This window comes from Lissotriton helveticus (genome assembly GCF_964261635.1).
Source record: "Lissotriton helveticus chromosome 1_1 unlocalized genomic scaffold, aLisHel1.1 SUPER_1_unloc_9, whole genome shotgun sequence".
NCBI lineage: Eukaryota > Metazoa > Chordata > Amphibia > Caudata > Salamandridae > Lissotriton > Lissotriton helveticus.
In genome coordinates, this window is record NW_027611736.1 from 2,086,702 (window position 1) to 2,092,269 (window position 5,568).

The window sequence follows — 5,568 nt, forward strand, 5'->3', positions numbered from 1 at the left end:
CGGCTTTAACTTGTTCACCTATCTCGATTAGTTCTTTTTCTTGTGCTCGTTCTAAGGATTCGCTACTTAATTCTGACTTTCTGATTTCTTTTTCGGTTCTTTTATGAGATTCTTTGCGCCATAACTCGATGGCATCTTTCTGTGACTGTCTGGCTTTCTTTTTCCATAATGCTTCTTCTACTCTCATGATGCACTCGGCATCCCATGTACCCGATACGGGCCATCTATACTTTTCTTCTAACTGTTCGGTATACTCTACCCATAAATCTAGATATAATATGGCGCTTATGCCATGCTTCTGATACATAAAATGACCTGGACTGTCCCTAGGCGGAACTGGAACTGCTGCTTCCAGCAGACCCTTTCTAGTTTTTAACTGACGTAACTTAGAAAACAAGGGCATGACTGGACTGTAATCTAGACACAATACAATACACAATGAACACGATACTTATTCCCCATTCATACCACGACATTAAAATACATGAAGAACATTTAAAATGACAGTTCGAACAGAATACTACCTGGAATACGGAACACAGAATACATGAATTTTCTCGAGAACAGAACTGACTGGAACAGAACTGACTGGAACAGAAACTGGATGCACTGCTGAAATAGTACGAAACTTACCGGTCTCATAAAGAGACACGTCAGGACCCGCATCCACCAAAGTGGACACTTCGTTTGTGGGTCTGTGTACCACCAACCCACGGACCAGAGTCATTTAAATTGACCCTGTCTAGATACTACCCCAGTAATGGTACTCACCGGGCAGTAAGAACGGAAGGCCTCGGACTGGACTGGACTGCTACGACGACGGACGACGAACTTCGGACTTCAGTTACGGGTGGACCTCCGGATACCTCGGACCTTGGACTCTCGGCTTGGGCTCTGGTCGGGACTCGCCGCGTTCCTCCACCGTCTCGTCTGGATGCTGGACCGCCTCCTCCGTCTCCTCCGTGGGCCTGAGGGATACTTGAAGCAGAAATATCTGCCGGTGCGCAGAAGAGTTCCGTCACGACTGCAGAGGGTCAGGGGGTCGGCGTGGCTTCACCGACGCGTGGGGAAAGGGCAAGTCCCTGTTCGGGCGCCATTATGTTGTAAATAAATAAATAATACCTCTCTTTTTGAATGTATAAATGAGTAACAGATAGCTCAATAAATAAGAGTCAAGATTCGAGGTAGTAGGAGTTTTGCAGGTTTAATACAGCATAAGGACAGGAACAGGACAACCTGCACAGGAATAGGATGGCAGGGCCCGACAGCGCTGCCGGGGTCAGGATCGGGACAAGGGATCCCTTTTTAATAACAGTACATGGGCATATATACATATCGCAAACACATAGCATTACATTGCAATGGGCGTAGCAGTGGGTGGAGCAATAGGCGTGACGCGTAGCAGTCGCGAAAGATAAGGGTGAAAAGAGGTGTAACAGGGCGTATACACAGACATGTGATGCAAACGTAACAGAATATGTCATGAATGGGGCGGAAACCGTGGAGGGGGCTACCTGAGGAGCCGGGACCTCTAACCTGATGGTGCGCGCAAACTGGCGATGACGTGTTACTAGGAGAAGCTGGGGGCTATGAACTCTGTGCTAGGAGCAGAGACTGAAGTCTGGAGAGTCAGGGCGACATGTACCTAAACCCTATCTAGTATCTGATGTTTAGGGAACATGTTGATATAAACTAGAAGTCAGGAGGGGAAAAGTTAACAGACTCTAAGACTGGAGCATGCATTATTCTACATGTAGTGCGTGATGAAGAATATTAAATGACCATTAATACAGTATTTCTCTAACATGGGGCCGTAAAGGCTAGACAATGACGGAAACTATTGATGCAGTTCAATAGCTTTAGGAATGCAGAGGAGGAGGACTGAACTGATAACTGGAATCATAACATACTCTTGGCAGACTCAGAGGCAGAGCCAGGCTGAACCGGGCACTGTGAGGCAGGGAGTAAGTGAAGGGTCGAGGATACAGGTGGGGGCTGTATCGCTCCTCCGCGAGGCTTCAGGAGGCAGGAGACAGGAGCTGAATCTGGTGTCCAGGCCCTTTTTGAGGCCTAGAAACGGGGACTTTACAATGGAATAACGTGCACACTGAGAAACGTGGCAACGTAGCTTTACATAGGCCTGATATTCGTAGTATTCACGAGAACTGGAAACTGGCATACTAGAGATGGACACAACTGTAATTGCGTCTTTAATCAAACATGGGGAATAACATATGCATATTAATCATGCACATATAACATATGATGGAGGACGCGTAGGGACACAGAACATGGCAAAATTTACTTTTCCACACCATCACAGCCCCACCAACCTTTTCAGGAGGAGACTCAGTTTGGGTTTCTGCTGTTATCATAACAGCTTTGCTATTCTGTTCAGGAAGAGCTTTTGCTAAAGATGGGGCAGAGAGTTTCTCAGCCCTACCAACCTTTTCAGGAAGGACATCTTGAATTGGGGCTGTAGCCATGACAGCCACACTAACCTTTCCATTGGAATTCACCATTCTAGAATGGGTTTCCTGTTCAACCTCAGCCCAGGCTGAGATTTCCAAATCATTACCAAGTAGGCAGTCTACAGGCAAGTTTGGTGACACTGCCACTCTCTTTGGGCCAATGACACCTCCCCAGCTGAGACTTACTACTGCCATGGGATGATTTGCTTGGATTCCATCAATGTTTGTAACCTGGTATGTGGCACCAGGTAAAAGTTGCTTAGAGGGGACTATGCCATCAGCCACCATGGTGATGCTAGCCCCTGTGTCTCTAAAAGCTTCAACTTTCAAACCATTGATGATGGGTTCTTGTCTATACTTGCTCAAAGTATTTGGGCAAGCAGAGAAGTTGGCAAACCCCATGCCAGTCTCATAAACAAGATCATTGGGTGATGGGGACCTGGATAGGCCAGGGTCCACCTGAGCTCCAACAGTAAACCCACCCAGATTCCTGGGTGTGCTTCCACTTCCTGGGGGAGTACTGCTGACAGTAACAGGAGGTGTTGAAGCTGGCTTTGGAGGTATATTTTCTTTATTGTTATTCTTGGGACAACAGTTGTCTGTTTTGTAATGCCCCACCTGTTTACAGGCATAACAATAAGGCTTTTTCTCAGTTGAAGAAGTGTCTTGGGACCCACCCCCATTCTTGGAGTTTTGGGGCCCTGGGGAAGTCTTTTCTTTATTTTTATCCCCACCCTTATCTTGAGGCTTGGTAGACTCCTTCTTCTGGTTACTGTCCTGATTCTTAGGCCTAATCCTGGTTCTGACCCACTTGTCTGCCTTCTTTCCCAATTCTTGGGGAGAGGTCAGATCAGAGTCCACCAGGTGCTGGTGTAAGAGCTGGTTCTGACAATTACTTAGGATCTGCTCCCTCATAATCAAATTATACAATCCTGTAAAGTCATGTACTTTGCTGCCATGTAGCCAACCCTCCAGAGCCTTAGTAGCACAATCTACAAAATCAGTCCAGTCCTGTGTCTGTGTCTTCTGGGTGTCTCTGAACTTCAACCTGTACTGTTCAGTGGTTAAGCCAAACCCATCTATTAGGACACTCTTCAGGACTTTGTAATTGTTTGCATCCTCATGTCTGACAGTGAGGAGCTTATCTCTCCCTTTCTCTGAAAAGGAGTACCATAAGATTGCTGCCCACTGTTCCTCAGGAACCTGCTGTACCATGCAGGCTCTCTCAAGGGCAGTTATCCACTTGTGGATGTCATCCCCTTCCTTGTAGGGGGGCACAATCTTTGTCAGGTTTCTACTATCATAGGACCTGGGTTTCTCTTTAGGAATATTGCTGCCACCAGTGGCATCTAAGCCACACAATTTCTGCTCTCTTGCCAAGGCAAGTTTAGCTTGAGCCAAGGCTACCTCCTCCCTCTCTATCTGGAGTTTGACAGCCCTCATTCTGGCCCTATGCTCTAGCTTTTGAGAAGCACTCATGCCTCTCTGTGATTCTCTGGAGGCACTAGAAACATGAGAGTCCCCTGAGGGAGATCTCACTCTTCTGTTGCCTGGGAGAATAACATGTTGGGTTCTGGGGAGGTGCTGGCCCTCTCCATTCCCCAGTAGGTCCAAGTTGGCCTGGCTAAGCCTACCAACTGGAACCTGGCTACCCTGATCCTGTACTTCTAAGTCCTCAACATCTGAGTCCTCATCCAAGTCATCATCATCCTCCTCTTCAGGGGGATCAACTACAGGGGGGTTCCCTCCATTTCCTGTGTCTAGGGAAGCTGCTTTAGCCTTCTCTAAGTCATCCTGTTCTAGGATTTCTACCAGGATTAGGCAGGTGGGGCTTCTGCCCCTTTTTAACCCTCTTGCTTTGCACAAGGCAATCAAGTCTCTGCGGGTTAGTTTGTCATATCCAAAAGTTGCCTGGGTAGGGTCAACTGTCACAGGAGCAGACCCTGAGGCTTTTCCTGTGTCAGACATGGTTACTAGTGAGGTGTAAGTGGTGCACTTACCTACACTAAGTGTTTTCCTACTGTACCTTGCTAGTTAGTTGTAGTCAGGGTGTGCTAATCCCTTCAACCTACAACTACTAAGTTCAGTAGAACTTAATATGCTAAGCTTTTGATTTTATATGTACCTTGAGGTACTTGATGTGATCTTTCAATTTGATATAAAGATTGCAATGGTAAAACAACAGCAAGCTCAAATCCGCACCGCTGCTCACCAATGTGAGAAGTTGGCCTGGTAGGGGATGTTTCCAATTCTGGAACCACCTACTACCTGACCAAACAATCCCTTATGGTGTCTGGTTGTAAGTCAACCTTATTAGACAAGCTATCCTAGGGGTAGCATGGACTAAGCAGCCTAAAGGCTTAACTTAAGAGGTCGTGTTAAGCGAGCTGTTTTACCACATACAATCCTGTAATACCAAATGAAAGGACACCACACAAGTATATATTATAAAAATATATGTGTTTATTACTAAAAACAATCCCCAGTATTCTTTATGAATAAAGGGGCACAAGCGTTAAATCAAAAGCACTGTTTAAACATACAAGTTGCACAATTATGGATGAGGGCGGGTGGCCACTCAAACCATATACTAAACAAGTGGTATAAGAGAGACCACTCGAACAGTGGTTAGGCCTAGGGCCTAGGGAATCGCTGGGAGCAGTCAGGACAAGCAATGCTGAAGTCGGGAATGGCCCTCGGGATTCGGGAGATGTGCGGAAAGCGCACGCATGCACCAATGTTAACCAATGGTGCGTAAAAGTCACAGAGTTAAAGTTTAAGGACACTTCCGCTGAACCTAGAGGAACAAAACTTAACACACAGACCCTAGAGGTGTGCACCAGTGTGGGAACACCGGCGGAGCAAAGTTACCTCACCCACAGGAAGTGGGTGCACAGGGTCGAAGTGGCGTCGGGTTTTGACACGCAGGCTCTTGGTGCTTGGAGCTGAAAGGGCTGCAGGCAGGGTGAAGACGAAGTGTCCGGTGGAGTCCAAGGGTGGACTCAAGTTGTAGAGTACCTGAAAGCAGAGGGGACAGAGTCTGGGTCACTCAGCAGTGACCAGGGTGGAACCAGGACGGAACCAGGCAATGTCGGGC